The sequence below is a fragment of the Mycteria americana genome, chromosome 10 (genome assembly GCF_035582795.1).
Source record: "Mycteria americana isolate JAX WOST 10 ecotype Jacksonville Zoo and Gardens chromosome 10, USCA_MyAme_1.0, whole genome shotgun sequence".
Taxonomy (NCBI): Eukaryota; Metazoa; Chordata; class Aves; order Ciconiiformes; family Ciconiidae; genus Mycteria; species Mycteria americana.
Genome location: NC_134374.1, coordinates 324,358 through 344,410, shown reverse-complemented (window position 1 = coordinate 344,410; position 20,053 = coordinate 324,358). Strand labels below are relative to the sequence as shown.

At 46.0% G+C, this 20,053-nt stretch overlaps 1 protein-coding gene across 3 annotated transcripts in view; it reads right to left on the bottom strand.

Moving 5' to 3' along the window:
- Positions 1 to 19,943, bottom strand: part of DRP2 (dystrophin related protein 2) — a 43,729-nt gene extending 23,786 nt beyond the window's left edge. For 2 of the 3 annotated variants that reach the window (XM_075512840.1, XM_075512839.1), the window contains exon 1: positions 10,351 to 19,943. The gene's annotated coding sequence lies outside the window, so the exon portion shown is untranslated. The remainder of the gene's footprint in view (positions 1 to 10,350) is intronic. The other variant, XM_075512838.1, reaches the window with a different exon arrangement.
- Positions 19,944 to 20,053: the final 110 nt, after the last annotated feature.

The following is a 20,053-nucleotide window of genomic DNA, read 5'->3' as shown; positions in this document are numbered from 1 at the left end:
TGCAATAGCAAAGACAAAGCCCAGATGTGGAGAACCCAAGATAATGTGGGAATAACTCAGCTGCACAGCAGCCAACACAAAGGAGGACATTTAGTGGGAGACAGACAACCAGACGGTGAGGCATGACTGCAAGCAAATCAACAGCTACATATGATCCCTTGCCAAATTCCCTGCTATTACAGGAACCAGGCAAGGAGAAATGTTCTTGATCTGCTCTGCTCCTCTACCATGGCACACAAAATAGCTCCAGCTCTTGCACTTTTACTTTAGTGCTTCAGTACAGCACTGTGTCTGGGCACTGCAGCATGTGGAGTAGATGTTTTGTGGATTCCTCCTGGCTAAATGTCTATTGCCTGCTGCCTACACCTGTCAAGAACCAAACCTGTGATCCACCTTGCCTCTCCCACACCAGCGTTCACCCTCTGCACTCTGCTCTAGGTTGGTGCTGGAGACCCAGTACACTACTGCCAAGGAATAACATCAATCAAAAAAGATTTAAGCATTGGCAACTAAAACTACCATCCCCGCAGCCTACAACAAGCCTCTACTTGAAAAGGAATTGAAAAATCCTCCTTTGGATGACTCAGGGAGCAATGTAGTGAGGCAGTCCAACCAGATTTAAAGCGAGGTTGATCCCCTGGGCACATTTCTGTGCAAGAAGGAAAAACATCAAGGCCCATGTGAGCAGAAGCAGGTGAGAATTTCCACAGGAAGACATCGCAAGAAGCAGTCTTACATTCACCACAGAGCAGGCACTGGGGCACTGCACCCATACAGTGGAGAGAGCAAGGAGTGAAACCTTTCCCACTGGTGCGTGTCACCTGGCCTTTGCTGGAGATCCCCACTCCAGGCCCAAAAGTGATCAGAGCCTTCCTCAGAAGGACCAGGTACAACCTCGTTACAGAATCACAGAATCGTATAGGTTGGACAAGACCTTTAAGATCATCGAGTCCAACCATAAACCTAACACTACCAAGACCACCACTATACCATGTCCTACTCTTTATACCACTCTTTGGTATAAAGAGTGGTGGTGATTGGAGTTTACTCCAGTTGGCGGCCGGTCACAAGCAGTGTTCCCCAGGGCTCTATGTTGGGGCCAGTTCTGTTTAATATCTTTATCAATGATCTGGACGAAGGGATCGAGTGCACCCTCAGTAAGTTTGCAGACGACACCAAGTTGTGTGGGAGTGTTGATCTGCTTGAGGGTAGGAAGGCTCTGCAGAGGGACCTGGACAGGCTGGATCGATGGGCTGGGGCCAGTTGTATGAGGTTCAACAAGGCTAAGTGCAAGGTCCTGCACTTGGGCCACAGCAACCCTATGCAACGCTACAGGCTTGGGGAAGAGTGGCTGGAAAGATGCCCGGTGGAAAAGGACCTGGGGGTGTTGTTTGACAGCCGGCTGAACATGAGCCAGCAGTGTGCCCAGGTGGCCAAGAAAGCCAATGGCATCCTGGCTTGTATCAAAAATAGCGTGGCCAGCAAGACTAGGGAAGTGATCGTGCCCCTGTACTCGGCACTGGTGAGGCCGCACCTCGAATACTGTGTTCAGTTTTGGGCCCCTCACTACAAGAGAGACATTGAGGTGCTGGAGCGTGTCCAGAGAAGGGCAACGAAGCTGGTGAAGGGTCTAGAGCACAAGTCTGATGAGGAGCGGCTGAGGGACCTGGGGTTGTTCAGCCTGGAGAAAAGGAGGCTCAGGGGAGACCTTATCGCTCTCTACAACTACCTGAAAGGAGGTTGTAGAGAGGTGGGGGTCGGTCTCTTCTCCCAAGTAACAAATGATAGGACGAGAGGAAATGGCCTCACCTTGCGCCAGGGGAGGTTTAGACTGGATATTAGGAAATTTTACTTCACTGAAAGGGTTATCAAGCATTGGAGCAGGCTTCCCAGGGAAGTGGTTGAGTCGCCATCCCTGGAAGTATTTAAAAGACGTGTAGATGTGGTGCTTAGGGACATGGTTTAGTGGTGGGCTTCACAGTGTTAGGTTTATGGTTGGACTCGATCTTGAAGGTCTTTTCCAACCTATACGATTCTGTGATTCTGTAACGAGGTTGTACCTGGTCCTTCTGAGGAAGGCTCTGATCACTTTTGGGCCTGGAGTGGGGACCTCCAGCAAAGGCCAGGTGACATCCGGCCATCCAGCCAGTTCTTTATCCAGCGAAGAGTACACCCATCCAAGCCATGAGCAGCCAGTCTCTCCAGGAGAAGACTGTGGGAAACCCTGTCAAAGGCTTTACTGAAGTCTAGATAGACAACATCCACAGCCTTCCCCCTCATCCACTAGGCGGGTCACCTTGTCATAGAAGGAGATCAGGTTGGTCAAGCAGGACCTGCCTTTCCTGAACCCGTGCTGGCTGGGCTTGATCCCTTGGTTATTCTCTACATGCCGTGTGATGGCACTCAAGATGATCTGCTCCATCAGCTTCCCCGGTACCGAGGTCAGGCTGACAGGCCTGTAGTTCCCCGGGTCCTCCTTCCGGCCCTTCTTGTAGATGGGTGTCACATTCACTAATCTCCAGTCAACTGGGACATCCCCAATTAGCCAGGACTGCTGGTAAATGATGGAAAGGGGCTTGGTGAGCACATCTGCCAGTTCCTTCAGCACTCTCGGATGGATCTCATCAGGCCCCATAGACTTGTGAGTGTTTAAGTGGTGCAGCAGGTCACTAACCATTTCCCCCTGGATTATGGGTGCTCCAGTCTGGTCCCCGTCCCTATCTTCCGACGCAGGGGGCTGGGTACCCAGAGAACAATTGACCCTGCTATTAAAGACTGAGGCAAAGGCGGCATTAAGTACCTCAGCCTTTTCCTCATCCTTGGTCACTGTGTTCCCTCCCCCGTCTACTAGGGGCTGGAGATTCTCCCTAGCTCTCCTTTTGCCGCTAATGTATTTCAAGAAGTATTTTTTGTTGTCTTTTACAGCAGCAGCCAGATTGAGCTCTAGCTCAGCTTTGGCCCTTCTAATTTTCTCCCTACACAGCCTTGCACAGCCTCCTGAGTTGCCTGCCCCTTCTTCCAGAGGTCATAGACTCTCCTCTTTTTCCTGAGTTCGAGCCAGAGCTCTCTATTCAGCCAGGCCGGTCTTCTTCCCCACCAGCTCGTCTTTCAGCACCTGGGGACAGCCCGCTCTTGTGCCTTTAGGACTTCCTCCTTAAAGAATGTCCAGCCTTCCTGGACTCCTTTGCCCATTAGGGCTGCCTCCCAGGGGACTCTGTCAACCAGTCTCCTAAACAGGCCAAAGTCCACCCTCTGGAAGTCTAAGGTGGCAGTTCTGCTGACCCCCCTCGCCGCTTCTCCATGTATCAAAAACTCTATCATTTCGTGATCACTCTGCCCAAGACAGCCTCCAACCATCACATGGCTCACAAGTCCTTCTCTGTGAACAAGAGGTCCAGCAGGGCACCTTCCCTAGTTGGCTCCCTCACCAGCTGTGTCAGGAAGTTATCTGCCACACACTCCAGGAACCTCCTAGGCTGTTTCGTCTCTGCTGTATTGTATTTCCAGCAGATATCCGGCAGGTTGAAGTCCCCCACAAGAACAAGGGCTAGCAATTGTGATGCTTCTCCCAGCTGCTTATAGAATAGTTTGTCAGTCTCCTCATCCTGGTTGGGTGGTCTGTAACAGACTCCCACCACAATATCTGCCTTGTTGGCCTTCCCCCTGATTCTTACCCATAGACATTCCACCCTATCGTCACCATCACCAAGCTCTAAACTATCCAGACACTCCCTAACTTATAGGGCTACCCCACCACCTCTCCTGCCTCACCTATCCCTCCTGAAGAGTTTATAGCCATCCATCGCCGCACTCCAGTTGTGCAAGTCATCCCACCATGTTTCCGTGATGGCAACCATATCATAGTTTTCCTGATGTACAATGGCTTCCAACTCCTCCTGCTTGTTGCCCATGCTGCGTGCATTGGTGTAGAGGCACTTCAGCTGGGCTGTCGTCTGTGTCTCCTTCATAGAAGAACACCCCTTGTGTGCTTTGAGGCGTTTCACTGGCATTTCCCACTTGGCTCCCGTTGCCTCAGTATCCCCTAGCTCAACTCTGTTCGACTTCAGCTGTGCCCCAGCGTACCCTGCACATCTCGGAGACACAGGCTGAGTGCCCTCGCTGGCACCCGCTCCCTCTAACTGTGGCACGTTGTCCCTCAGCTTCCCTCAGGCAAGCCTGATATTATCCTCCTCCCCCTTCAAGTCTAGTTTAAAGCTCTGTCGATGAGCCCCGCAAGTTCCTGAGCAAAAATTCTCTTTCCCCTTTGAGAAAGATGAATCCCATCAGACGCCAGCAAACCTGGTGCTGTGTAGGCCATCCCGTTGTCAAAAAAACTAAATCTGTGGCGACGACACCAGCCACGAAGCCATGAGTTGATAGATTGGGTGCCTCTGTTCCTTCTAGTGTCACTGCCCACAACTGGAAGGAGAGAGGAGAAAATAACCTGTGCTCCAGAGTCCCTTACTAGCCATCCCAAGGCCCTGACGTCTCTTTTGATTGCCGTAGGACTTCGTGTGGCAGCTTCATCACCCCCCACATGGAAGAGCAGTAGGGGGTAATAGTCTGAGGGCCATACCAGGCTAGGGAGTATCCTCGTGATATGCTTCACCCGGGCCCCAGGGAGGCAGCAGACTTCCCTAAGAGGAGGGTCCATCCGGCATATCGGACCCTCGGTTCCCCTCAGAAGGGAGTCACCCACAACTATAACCTGTCTTCTCTTCCTTATGAAGGTGGTGTTAATACGAGAGGTACGTTCTTCTGACCTGGGCGACACCTCTGGTGTAGATAGACTGTCATCCCCATCCTCCTCCATTGACTGGCCTTCCACCTCCAGGACCTCATACCTGTTGTACAGAGGCACCTGGGGAGGTGAGGTGGGCAGGGAGGGCCTTCGCCTGCCGCCACAAGTGTGGACTTGCCTCCATTCACTCTCCTCCTTTGAGCTGGTGCCTTCAGCCTGGGGTGGGGGGGGATAGAGGATCCCCTTGATCGTGGGTTCTTACTGGTGGCTGCTGCTCCTGTTCCTGTCTCGGGGGGGCAGAGCATGGCACCACCAGTCGATCTCTTTCTCAGCCTCAGCCTTAACCTTTCTACCTCCTCCCGTAGCTCTGCCACCATGCAGAGCAAATCATCCACCTGGTTGCACCTCACACAGCTGTCCGCACGGCTGCCATGCATGAACAGCGAGAGGCTCAGGCACTCCCTGCAGCCTGAGACCAGGGTGGCCGCATGTTTTTGTGGGAGCTCTGTCTGGGTAGCCACATCCACTCTGGCGAGCACAGAGGGCATCGCTTTCTGACAAGTGAAGACCATAGCTGAGTTTCTTCTGAAAGGATGGGGACTACCGAATGAACTCACTTTCCACAGTTCCTCTTGAGCTAGTAGGGTGCCTTCGCCTTCCCTACATGCCCTGCCTGTGCGAACTGATGCTGTTACATGATGCTGTTTTGTATCCTCCCACATGAAAAGTGCTTAACACTTGCCTCTGGTCTTAGTACACCTTAAGAAACAAAGCATTAGACATTTCACAGTGCTGTTACAGCTTCCAAACAGTTTAGTAACCAAGCCACAACTGTTTAGCCTACTTAGAGACCATGATGATCCTCTAGTTGAAAAATAAGCAAGCCAAAAATCTTGACGTTACATTTCAACAGTTGAATGCTTGGGCATTAGGGTGTATTCAAAGCAAAGTAGTTGCCTTTTTCCTCTTCCTACATGAGCTGTACCTCATGTTACAAATTCAGCACTGGAGAGCCTGGCCCACTGCACTGCTTTCCAGGCAGTCTGACAAAGGCAGCTGGAATGGCCTTTGCTCAACCAGTTCTGCTTCAGCTCTACCATACAACTTACTGCTCCACTCAGTGATCTCTGCACTTTTCCTACTTACAGACCCATTGCAGCAGCAACACTGGCTGGCTGGAGAGGCAGCACTTGGGTGCACAGGCTATGCCCCATCCCCTGCAGCATCTCTTCTCCATCCCAGCCAACAGTAAGAGGACAGCTTGCCACCAGTGCACATGCTGCACAGTGTATTTCTGCCATTTTGCTGCATTTGTTTAAAATCCTCCTGATAAAAACCCAGATCCGAACTCTCCCAGACATCAAGGGAATTCATGCTGCAGCTGACCTGCATCGCTAAAGGTAACCCTCAGGATCAGGGACCTGCTGTGGAAGCTAGAGTCCAATGTCAAATGTTGAATTTCCGGCTCTACCACATATAACAGCAGCAAATACAGCATATAGGTCAAGAGGTCTCTCGATCACAAGGCTTATGCTTTGAATTGCTAATTTCCTCCAAAATGTTCTTTCCGGGCTGAAACTTTCCACTTCAGATCTTGGCCTATAAGGAAAAAATATGGTAACATTTTGAGGCAAGGCAGCTCAGCCTTTATCCCACAAGGGGAAAGGAAATACAAACATGTTCCCTGCTGCTGGACATGTTAATGACTTTTTTGTTGTTCAACTTACTGTACAAGAGAAGTAATAACATTTTAGCTCAGCATGCTCAGTGTCCTTTAAGGGGTAAGGTGGGAGGCTTGTGGATATTTCAAAGTTCACCTCCCATGTAGATGCTAACAAAGGGAGCATTCCCAAGCTGGCAGACAGCAGGACTCCCTCGACAGCGCAATAGCACATCCTGTTCCAGCAAAAATTGTTTTCTGCATGCGTAAGTAAATAATTTAAGCCTAAGATGGAGGGCCAGCAGACCTACTTCCCAAGACCCCACTAGGTCAAGGTTTGGTGAGAAAGAAGGAACAGAAGTCTTTGTCCCACTGGGACCGAGCGTACAAACAACACAACTCCCTCTTAGAGCATAGGCCCTTAGTCTCCATCTCTTTACAAACCAGGAATAAATACCCAAACACACTCCTTAAAAAAAAAAATCATCCCAACAGTCTCCTGGTTCTCACTTGCTCCTTTGTACAAGGAAAGGGGAAAGGACCATCAGCAATCTTCCACATCAGTGGGCATTTACAACCCCATCATCCAAGGGCTAAAAACCCCAGATGCCAAAGCTGCAGCTGGGCTTCGCACTGTACTTCCACCTAAGTACCAGGTTCCCTTCATTAATTAGAATGAAGGGTCCTTCAATTAAGCAGCTGTCCTTAAGAAGTAACATAAAATCTTTGCTGTATCTGGTAGTGAGCAAGTGGCACAGAAGACACCTTATTCACTGAAGGTACGTGAAGTGGGGCACTCTTGCATCTAATGAGCTGCATTCTTAAATGACCACTTAGACTTTGAGCTCATAACCAAAATGTTATTTTAATTCAATGGATAAATAGGTGCCACAGGTCCTAATACAGAAGCAGCATCTCTTCCACTGGCTCACTCGCTCCCCATTTTCCCAAGCAAAAGAATACGCACATGCACACAAAAACTCAAGCTGAAAAATTTCACCAGTTAGTCTTGCACCAGGAAACTGGGACGATGATGTCCCCAGCTAACCAGGTGAGCGTGGGTGCATGCCCACAACATGGCCATGCAGAACTGACTGCTCCTCTCTCTGCTTAAAAATAACTCACAGGAATTTATTTAGGAAGATTGAAATCTAAATTTCTTTCACATGTTGTTTCTGACTCCCAGCTGGGTTTTAAGCTGCTCTCTCCAAAACTCACTTTGCCTAGGAATTCTTCCCATCTCTTCTCCTCCTCCTGCGATTAGACAAGTACTACAAATAATGACCCCAGCACCTTGAGGATCCAGCTGTAAACACACAGCCCTGCTGTGCTGGACAGAGAAGTTGCTGTCTGATAGACCTGACAGACAAAAAGAGTGAGGGAAGCAGCAAACATCCTCCAACCTCCCAAAAGGAACAGCGGGGGGGGGGGGGGGGGGGGGCAATAACTTGACTAATGACCAAAAGAAGGTTGTACCAACAATAAAAATTGAACCCAATTCTTCAGAGATTTGGTAGTGTCCTGTAGCCCTGAAACCAGCCTATTTAAAACCACTAAAAATCCTGAGTCTTGTCTTTGTCTTTCTCCTCTAAGAACCTGAGCTTTCCCTTCCCTCTAACAAGGCAGGAAATGAGTCCTGCTGCATTGTGAAAAACACATCACCCATTTGCCATACTATATAACTGATCAGCAATAGTGGGAAGAGCACACCCACCAGACAGTGATAGCCAAGGTAATGCTGTGCTAACTTTTGGCTTCCTTGACGCTTTGTTTCTCATTCTCAGCGTCAAACTAATATCTATTTCTCTGTACTGAATATTCCAGTCAAGTTCTCTGGCCTTCTGAGGCCACACATTTTATAAGCAGGCTGTGTGCCACATGAAGTCACATTTCCTTTCCTTTCTTGAGATGTATCAGAGCAACCTTATTCTTATGCTAAGGGAAACAGCAAAGGAAAACAGGATTGAGCTATTTTGGCTCAATTCTGAAGAGCTCAGTTTCATCTTTATACATGTGTGAAAATGAGGTTTTTTTTGAAGACTGAATTCTTTCTGGTCAGTATGTCTTGTTTCATGAGACTTACAATTCCTTTTTTATGCTTTTATCATAGGCATCCAGCCTAAAGTGGAGGCCTTGAATATATTTCTCAAAATATATATAGTATTATAAGTATTGTATTATAATCAGAAATTCGCTATACCTCTCCAGAACTCATGGCTTTTGTTTGAATCCATTCATTTAATCCCTTCCCTATCTCAGTTTGTTTAGTTTTGAAAAGAGTCACTCCAACCTGAGCAACCCCATTCATGGTTACAGTCCTGGCCAATTTTAGCAAGTAGGATTAATCTATCTCAGGTATTAATCCAGAGAGAGAGATGGTCCTCATCTTAATTTCTTCACTTAACAAAGGGGACCTGAACACAGCATCACATCACAGTGCCCACTCCAACATCTTCCCATCCCAGTGCTCCAGGCACCCACATTCCTGGGCACAGTGCTGCAAAACAAGATAGTTTGAAATTGCATGTCTATAGTCTGGTCCCTTTCCGGAGTGCCACCACACGCTTGTTGTCACCAGAGCCCTGCCTGGCCATGCCTGCAGCAGCAGAGAAAGCAGCTTTCAGCATGGGGAACTGGCAGGGGATGATGCGAGATGGCACCAGAGCCACGGCAGGCACACGCGCTACACACAGCTGCCAGAAAAACGGAAGCCCTCCTGGCATGACTGAGCCTTGTAGCTGGGACTTCGCACAGTGTGTTGCTGTAGGGTACTATGGTCAGACAATAAAGGCCATTAAAGAGAATAATCAAGCAAGAACTCTCACGGCTCCAGAGAGATCATTGAGCAGCAGAAGGAGAGAAGGTGCAAAGGAACTCGGATTAGGGCACAGGTAAAACAGACTGACAAAGATTTGACTAGAGATATTTTTTCCAACACTAAAAACCAAAACCCAAACAAACATAGGTTTCTCCCACAGACAGCACGGCGTTTAAAAGTGTAGGAGTAATTGCTCCACACCCCTGTCACTGTACACAGGCAATCTCAGCATTGAGACCCCATGAATACGATGCTGGCAATTTGACCAGCGCAGCTCTATGCCTGTGATGCCATGCTGGACGGAAAACTGAAGGGAATGGGCTGGTCTGGGAACCGGTAATAATCTGTTGTGCCAAGTGGCACTAAATCTTGGTGAACCACTGCCCAGGCTGCCCTGTCTGGCATGGAAAGGGAGGCAGAGCGCTGAGCCCTGGGGAGCAGGAAAGGTCCTGTGCCTCCTGCGGGCAGTTCTGCAGCCAGTCAGGGCTGTCTGCATCAAAGGGAAGGTCAGCAGTGGCAATATAAGGCCCTGAGAGAGGAGGAGGAGCAATGAGTGAACAGGACTGGGGAGAAGCTGGAGGAGGGGAGGGCAGAGACATAAAAGAACAAAGCTGGACTGGGCAACGTAGTGAATGAAAAGGGCAGAGCTGGGACTAGAGTCTGATCCCAGCTTACTACTCAAGAAATATTTGGGTCCCTGCCTTGCCCTGCTGTCTAATCCTCCCAGGAGGATGCTAGAAGACCACCACGCACCCTGCCCAGAGCAGTCCTTCAGCTCAGGCAAAACCACTGCCGGGGTAAATAAGCCTTCAGTGTGCAAAGAATCAAAGCTGGTGAAATCGGGATGCTGACTACTATTGTTTGCCTTGAGAAACTGCATCACTTACTGGTTCCCGGCCTCTCCATTGTAGAAACAGTCTTGGCCACCTCCCACTGTGTCCCCCCGACACCCTTCTTTTCTTGTCTGCAAGTTTCTTCACCCGCACATACACAGACAGTGTTACTGTGAAGGGATACACACATGCACACACGCCCAAAGAGTGTATTTCCAAGGTTAACCATCTATCGATATTTTCCCCTTTTCCAGCCCAGCCAGGATCTGAGTGGGAAACAAATTTTGTCACGGCCTACCTTCCGAGTCCACCAGGTCTGAGATGCGGGGACAGCGGCCGCCGGGCTTCAGGAGCAGGGACAGGGGCTGCCTCTGTGAATCAGCAAAGGAGTCCCTGTGACAGGGATGCATGCTGAGGCTGAGCGCTGCTGCCTGCACACTCCCTGCCTCTCCTCCTCCACCGCCCCGCGCTGCTGTGTTGCTATGCAATCACATCACCAGGAGTAACAGCATCTCTCCAAGCCTGCAAAGAGATACCCTTGACTCTGCAAACGCAGAAGGAACAAGGCCGATCCCACAAAGTGCCCGGCCCTTGGAGGTCTCCTCGGCCAGCAATCGATCTGGAGGAGGGGAGGGAGAAGAGTGGAGATGCAAAGACAGACACGCGCACAGGAGGAGGAGGAGACAAAATACACATGGAGAGGGAGAGAGAAAAGGGAGGGGGGGAGAAATACAAACGAACAAAAGGGACTGTGGCCTGACCTCCAGAGACCTGACACAGGCTGCTGGGCTCAGACACGCTTCCCGCTGCTTGCCAATGTCTCCCCACTGCCTTTCAGGACTGGCAGCTCTCATTTTAGGTTAGCTATGGCCATATGTGTGCTGGAAAATGCCAGACACATTCACCTCCTTTCTTAACTACAATTTGGGTGTCTGGCATAAGATTTAATAACTTAAAACCAGCCCATTTTAAAATTACAGTTAAGGAGCAAAAATAGGATAATAATTTAATTTCAGATATTTTTCTTAGAAGAATAGGAAGCATAAGTAAAGGAAGAGCCAATTTTCCAAGCTGGGGAGAAATCCTGATCCAAGATTTTTTAAATGTCAGGGTATCTTGTCTCAGCTCACGAGAAACAGAAGGATTTGAGCTGCTAACTTGGCTGAGGACACAAGTAGACCTGGAGTTGGGATTTCAGTCTATACATAACATAGTTTGCAGTTCTTCAGATCATTCCACCCAAGGATTTCAAACTGCTCAAGATGCCAGTGGTTATTCCCATATTACACAGAAAGAAACAGAGTTAAATTACTTGGTCAGAAAGAGGATTCAAATCTGATCCCAGCACCGTGCCTTAGCCACTAGACTGTCTCAGCCTCTCCCTGGGAAAATTAAAACTTGGGAAACATGATCTTCCTGGTCCTTGTCAGAATAACCTTTAATGAGCCTTAGTCCTTCTTTTCCCAGAGATGACAGACTAAAGATGTTAATTTTCTATTCATACAGTCATGTTCTACAGAAATATCACTGCTGTTTATAAAGGTTGCACATTTTCATACGTTTATTCCTCACAAATGGTAGGTCGGGTATACCTCAAAATGCAGGTTCATTTGGCCCATTCAGACCCAGCGAATGGATATGTAACAACAGCTTCACAATTCCACTACATTTCTGAAAATCATTTCTGGCCAAGACGCCTCCCTTGCAGCAATGGAAAATGCAACTGGCAAACTACTCACAGTGGCACGGGGCTTCCTGTGGGCTGTGCATGAAGGAACATTGGTCAGGAAATGCTGTTGCATAGAGCAGCAGTGCCCAACCCGCCTCAGTTGCCCACTGCTGTGACCAGCGTGGTGGGGAGGCCAAGTCTACCTTTCAGACAGTTTTGGGACCCTAAGAACAAAAATTTCTAATCCCACACCGTTGTTGGGAGGTAGATGTGCATGGATCAAAAGCTTTTCTAGGTCACCAACTCAAACCTGAAGAAGGCAGTCAAAATATAGTTGATCTTCAGTAAAATACATTTGAGAGAGTCCTCAAGAAACTAGTGTGCTCTTCACAGTGGTACCAGCTAGAACCTCCAGCAGGTGGGTGGCTGACCCCGAGGAACCTCTCCTTTCATCCTAGGTAGGTGAACCAGGAGTCAGGAGCAGAGATCATAAGCACATAGTGAGGCAAGATGCACAGAAACCTCATGTAACTACACTGAAAGGAGGAGATTTTTAAATAGCAACCTCCTCATAGCTGGTTCCAAAAGGAGCAACACTGAATACTTCGAGTACCAACCCAAGAATACATACTCACTTCATACACCTTGTGCTTTTAAAAGCTCCTTTGATAGCTTCTGCTTCCACAACAGCTGTACTGATGCAACAAAACTCATTCTGAAAAGCCATATTTAGACCAAGAAAAATAGATATGGATAGGAAGACAAAAATGAGCAGAGTCTCTGCTGGGCTATTTTTGTGCATACGTACACACACACAAATAGTAAGTCCTGGGTTAAGTAAGGAGAGTGAGGGGGGAAAAAACAACAGAGCGCTGGAAGGGCTACCCAAGCAACTCCAAACACACCATTCTACAGAGAGACATGACCAAATCCAACTGCAGCATGCATCTGTCACCAACAGTATCTATAAGGGACATGACAACATGGATAAACAAAGTGAGTACATATCAAGCCAAGTTACACATGCACACAAGACAGACATCAGCACAAGAGACATTAACAGACAGCACGAACCACAAAAACAAGGTGCTTTGCAGTACATGCATCCTAAATTATTGATAGTTTAGGGACAGCAAAATGCAGCAGGAAAAAAATCTCGTCTCAGTTTAGCTTAAATTTTGAGACAAACCAGAATCTCTGGTGAAAGAGTTGCTTCCATGGCTGGGAGCATCTTCCTAAGGCCCCCAGTACCTTCTGTTTTAAGGATATAATTACAACAAACAGCCAAGCAATTCAGAACTCAAAGGAAATCAGGGAGACACACTCAGATTTGTCATAAACACAGCCTTTCACATAAGCACCACAATTTTTTAAAGTGTATGGGAAGGTTTATGAGACAGGATGCTAAATTTGGTATGCTTTGAGTTCTGAAGAGAACTTAATCCAAAAAAATCTCCCAAGGAACTCCAAGAACTCAGCTTCCAGAAGACACAGTGGTACCTACCGTATGCCTTTCCCTAACAAAACATTTCAGACATTTTATGTTTTACTAAATGGCAAATACGTACCTTGTTAGCAAAACTAAGAATCTCCATCTACCCAACAGGGACAGCTCAATATGCACAATGCTAAATACAGTGTACAAACATACAACAGATAAAAATCAAGCCAGGTTTTATAAGGCATTAACATGAAATTGAAATCAGTTCTAATTTACACCAGAATCGCTCCCTTTAAAACACTGGAGTGTAAATAAATTTAAATCATTGAAACAAATTCCAGTTTACACTTGTGAAATCAGAATCAGCCACACTGACTAAGCATACAAAGTCACAAAATGCAGAATACCCTGAATACAAATGCATTTCCTGAAAATGACTGGTGAAAACTGTGCTATATGGAGATATACTAACAGTATTTTTAGTCTGAAAATTTTAAAAAGCTAGAAATAAGGGCTGTGTCTGGCCTGACCCTAAAGTCTCTATTACTTTCTCTTTATTCAAAGTCAGTATTAATTTGGCCAAATCACTCATAAGCTGGAACATCCATAACACTAAGTATCTTGCATTACCCACCAATAAAAACATGAACTAAAATTCTAGCATTTGCATTTTCAACACAATACTTCATGTGTTAATAGTTAAAGGCTATTACTTTTACTTTTTTGCTTCCCATAACCTCCCACCCATTAAATTCCTCTTCTAAAAATAGTCCTTGTCGCAGAGAATTGTTTCCCAAAATGCACGCTTTCTCTCCTCTTCAAACACTGCAACCTCCTTCCTTTGAAATCTCACATCTCCTGAAAGATGAGGATCATCTTCCCTCTTGTACAGAAGAGGAAGTGCTGTTACCATCCTTTGGAAACTTTGCTAGATTCTTTCCCTTTCTGAGTCAAGCTCAAATTTATCGATTTATCCCAATTAAAGTATTTTAGAGAATGATACTTTACCTAGGAACCTAGAATGTAGATTGTGCAAGGAAGATTACAATTTACCAGTGTGGAATAAATCCTCAAAAATCCCTCATATAGAGCACTACCGAGAACATACACAGAGAATGCAAAGTGAAGAAAGGCTTCAGGGAGCACGATGCAGCAGCAGCAAGGAAGGCAGTAGGCTAGAGCATGTTCATACACCTGCATTCAACTGATCTTTGCCTTGCACAAAGTGCTGCGGTATTATGTCAAGCAACCTCTGATGAGGAACCCACACGGCATTTCGAGCAGAGAAGCAGCTGGTGGAGCCTGATGAGCTTAATTCCCAAACCAGTGCTGGAGAAGCAGTTGGAGGCTGTGAAGTTCCTACATGCGGAAACAAGTCATTGATATCCTAACAGCCTCCAAACCCCAAACACCTAGGCCAAAGAACAGAGCTAAACATTGACTGAGAATATATACAAAAGCACATCTTTGCTAAAAGGAGAATACAGGTAGAGAGAAAAAAAAGAGCACTTTCCCTAGAGCCATACACCAACAGAGTCCTTGTGGATCCAGCTGCTGAAGAAGGGTTTGGTGAAAGGCTTATGAGCTGAGACAAGGTCTCTTAGGGCTTAAAGAAATCCTGTTTCTCCCCAAGAGCCTACGAATCCCTGTTTTCCTGAGACACAGGGCTCCCTCATCTGGGTCTCCTCCTAATCGAAGTAACAGATGAGACTGAGTTCTCGCACAGCCGTCCATATCAAAATGACAGTAATTCGGTTTTCATGTAGGATCATTGATCTCAGTGGTTATGCTGTGCCTACCTGTGAAGGGAAAGCCAGAAGGAACAGATCTCACACAAAGGGACAGACCTGCCCATCAATTCCAGTACATTAGACAGGCAAGCATGCTTGTGAGTAGAGCACAAAGAGCCTCTTTTCAACAAGAAGGAACAAAACTAGAATTAGGGGCCCTAAATTCAGCTTGAGAAGAATACAAGAACGGTTGCCCAGATATTGTACCATCCTGTTCCTTTTTTTGTTTAAATAACTGATGTCAAATAAATAACTGCATCTCCTTTGCTAGCATCAATAAGCAAAAAAAAAAAAAAAACACATCTTCCAAGCACAGATTCTACCCCGTGGAAAGCGTTTAGAAAAACAGCAGGATACTTTCTAAAAGCACAGTACCTGGGGTGAGAGAGAATGGGTAGAGAACCAATACAAGCAGACAGCTGACATGCACTGAGAAGCAGAATTAATCTCCCTTTTCATTTGTTCCTGCATAGGGATTGAAACAATCCCCCCCGAATGAGAAATGAGAAGGACTACAGGGGACAGAGGAAATCTTTTCAGAGATGCAAGCACCAAAAGAATGAGGGGTGGGTGTCAAAAGAGTGTAAAATAATTCAGGGGAGAGATGGAGAAAGAAGAGAGAAAGGAGAAAATGTTAGAAAAGAAAGCAAAAACATGCAGGAGAGAAGGGGAAGGCAGACAGGTGGTTTTCAGGGGCCGTTCTGTTCTTCAAAAGCTGTCAACACATTTACAATGTGCTTTCCATCCCCCTCCTTATTTACTGGGCTGTGCACACAAAGGAGCAGGAAAGCAATCACACAGGAGCTGCCGAAGATTCACTTCGACATAGAACAGGGGTGCCCTAAGAGAAAGAAAACTGCTTAGTGATCCGTATACAACAAACCATGATGGCAATTTTACAGGCCTAGAGACTCTAGAGAGAGGGTTGTGAGAAAACCTGCAGAGAGCAGCCTCTTCCTGCAGAGATCACACTCAAGACTTACAGGCAGCACAGATATTGGAGGACAGTGAGTCAAACTGCATGGGGATACAGCTGCATATAAAAATATACATATACACAAGAAGGTTATCACTGAATTCTGTAAATGAAGAGCCCAAGTGATTTAGGCAGAGAATAAAATTTTCAAAAGTATCTGGTGCAATTTGCACCTAACCCCAGTGCCTGAGGCTCAGGAGCTCAGCCACATTACAGTGACTTAATATCCCATCACCTAGCCTGTACTAGAACAGTCCATTTTGTGTCACATTTCTGGCAGGTACCAAAGCTTGCCTGATGGATGTTCACTCATTAAGCTGCAGAATGGGGTCACGTCTGAGCCTACAGACTTCTAAATGCTGTCAAGATTAAAATCATATTTAGAGCCTGTGTAAGATACCTGCAGCTTTTTCTGAAGACCAACTGTTTCAGTTTCTACGTCTCTGCAAGCTGTAGTGAGCCTGAAAATGGAAATTAGATGCCAAAATAATCAAGGCATTTTTTTTTAAATCTTACCCTCTGCTATGCAGACTTTTTACCCCCACAAGACAAGAAACTGAGAAGCAGAGAAATGAAACAGCATCACAAGATACGCACTTCACCGAACATTATTTATGTACTTCAATACCTCCCTTGCCAACTATAATTACTCGGGAGTTACTCAGGCAGGTCTAACAGCTACATACAAACCTCAGGAATCCTGCGCCTAAAACCATGTCACCATATGCTAAGAAGGTCATAAAAGACCTTCTTAGTCAAAAGCAAAGTTTGGTGAAATCAAACCATAATCACAACCAAAATCATTACTTTTATTCTAAAAAGCAGAGCCATAATGAGGGAAAGCCATCTCTACAACATAAATCATCTTTCCTGGAAAAAAAATACTTTGAGACTTTGTTCTTTCAAGATATTCATCCTCCAGAGCAAGCTTGTTACCAGTGCCTGTTGTTGTTCACCCAGACTGGATGTATCCTCTGACTATGCACTCTTTAGCACATAAAGAGCTCCCTCACACACTCTCTCAGGAGCTACAGCGCTACAAATAAAAGCAGTCCAGTGTGTATTATTAATGACAAGTTATCAGAGGATCTAGGACCACAGCCAGACAGGAGTTTCATTAGGCTGTGATTCTGTAGAGAAGATGAACCCTTAGCCAGGCCAGATCCCTCAGTTTCCCTTATTCTTTTCTCCTCTGTGCAAAGATTTGTGATAAACCATTTTGTCACAGTAGCTGGGAGGCAATTGCCCTGCCCTAAAAGGCTTATAACTGAGCTTTAACTAAAAGACAAAGGGAGCCAAGTGAGGAGACGCTGGGTAGAGGCACAAAAAACTTAAACATATAAAAAGGGCAAAGTGAATATTATTTTGGTACCAGTTAAATGTTATTAGAAGAGTTCAGGAGCACACATATTGGCAATTGTTGGAGCTGCAGTACAAGCCTCAGAGGTTCAATTTTCTGAGTGGCTACAGCTGTACCACCTTCTAAATCCTTGGGTCCTGATTTATTCATGGCATTAGGAATGCAAAATGCAAGCAGAGGGAAGTAGGCCAACAAGAGAATAGAAAGCAGGGACACAGAGGAACCAGTTTCTTCATTCCAGCTGAAAACAGGTTGAAATTATTAACGCTTTCAGAGCAAGCTCTGTCTGAAAGGGCAACACAGCCTGATGCATAAAAATGCACAAATGAGTCTCTCCCCACAAAATATGATCATAACAGAAACACAAAACAAACATGGCTTCCGAAAAAGAATTCAGCTTAACTCTAGCCCAAGGCATTTGCATTTTCAGATGCATAATGCTCAGGCCAATGTGCCTGACAGGGGAGGGGTTAATGGCTTTGGTTCTGTGAACTGTGGACCAGATGTTCAGCTGGTGCAACTCAACATAGATCCATTAGAAATTAGTGGAGCTATGCCTGCTTACCCCAGAGAGCATTCCGGCCCTATACTTTGAAATCTTACCTAATACCCATTCAGAGATTTTTCTAAAGGAAAAGGCCTCACTTTCTGGAAGCATCTAAACAGGCTACTAGAAAAGCTGCAGAATGTGGTTGAGCTGGAATGACTGCTGCCCTGACCTGGTTGTAGTATTACAAATCCCCTAAATTGAAAGCATGTAGAAGCCTCCTGAGAAGGGAGGCCAGACAGATATTGGAGCAAGTAATCAACTTTTACTCATGGGAAGACAGGACACAAACCAGCATTCCCTGAGATCAGGTGATACTAGAAATTTGGACACTGAAACAACATCCTCTCGAAAGAAAACACACACTCGAGAGCAGACTCAAGTGACACAAAAGCATGTACTTTCTTTCTAGTGAAACATGTTGAATATAATCCCCTCAGAGGGAAGTTACAGACCTGACCTAAACTTAAATATTCTGGGGTGCTGACTGACATGAATGTGAGCCTTAAAATGAACTTTTCATCCTACATTGCTCCTATCAAACAGTACCACAAAACAGTTGTTTCTGCTACACTTTCATAGTGCATACATATGGCAGGCACCTTATAATAGGCAGGAAAGGGCACTAGAGGTAAACCACTGATTTGTCACTTACCAGGAAATGGATGGGTCTTGGCTATCTCCATTTTTGTTCTCAGAGCAGATGCTGTGGTCAGCCAGGTCTTTGAGCATATGCTTGTAATAGAAAATGGTCTACAAAATTTACCATGGTGATTAGATGGTAAAGGGGTGGGGTGGTGGTGGTGGTGGTGGTAGAGAGAAACAACAGCACATTCCTCCCTAAAAGGGCCATCATTCCATTCAAGTGGAATGTTAATAAAGTCAGATATTTAGAGAAAAAAAGAAGAAAAAATGTCCAGATGTAAAAGAAGACAAGAACTACCAAGGCGTACACAAAGAGGCTAAAAGTCACCTCAAGTGCCCAGTAATACTAAGCACATCATTGCTGCATGGGAAGGATTTTAAACAGTCATCTTGACCAGCAAAGCTGACATTAAAGGAAAGTCATCTGCCCTGTTACTTTATATTTGCACCTCTAAACATCCAGCCTGTGCACTTGAATGACAAAATTGCACACAATTTGTTTAAAGACTTTTGTAACACAGGGTATAATAAAAGACCTGTGACGCTGCAACAACAGTCTCCCAGAACATGATTCTGTGTTTTCTCAACCAAACACCAACCTCAAGGGAAAACTGATCTCAGGGACCAGTAACAGTGTATCCTAAAGGACTCTGCTATAAGCCTCTTTAAATAGATTTACATACATCACACACACTCTTAAGAATCTAGGCACCTTACACAACTGAAATGAAGCCTCTGGCAGCACCTTCCAGTCTGACAGTAATGCTACAGAGCTCTGCTCCTTCCACATAAACTCCAAACAGCACCCAGGTAACATGAAGTCTGTCTTCCTGGCTAGAACTAAATGCTTGTTTGAGATGTTCTGTATTTGCTCCTTTCCCCACTGAATAAGCCTGCCATACACAGATCTATAACTGGGTCCATGTCTTCATCTCATGTTTTCCTAGGGTTGTCAATCCCTCCAGCCCTATTCCTATACAGAATCCCAGTGCAGCGATATGGAAATACAAGTCTGGTCAACATCTGAAGACAACTGCATGCTGTAAGGACAAAAGCTAAGAAGTTGTCCCTATGGAATGCAGTACACAGGCTTTCCAGCATAAGTGCTAGCATTTCCAATACCTTTCTGAAGGTAGCTTCATAGAAAAATTATAAAATCTATGGAGCTACAAAGTTCTTCTCCTTGGGTCCTTAGCTGAAACCTTTAAGGAGTCTAACAAACAATAGGCAACACTATGATAGGGATTGCCAGCTAGTGGTGTTGGCATAGTCCTCAGCCAACAAGCTGAGCTGGTCCAAAACAACAGTACCAGCCTTTAAAGGAGATAACTGGGTATATGTTAGGGCCACATCTTGAAAGGAATTTGTAATTTGTAGAGTTTCCCCTGTTGAGAAAATATAATCAGGATTTTTGAAGATCTGTTTCTCTTGACAGAAATTAGCAAGCAGCACTTATACCAGCTGGAATAACACAGCCAGATGAGAAAAGGCAATACTTTAGTCTAAGCAAACGTCTCTGCAAATCTCTCTCTCTCAAAGTCTTCAGTAAAAGATTTTCTTATTCTCTGGAGAG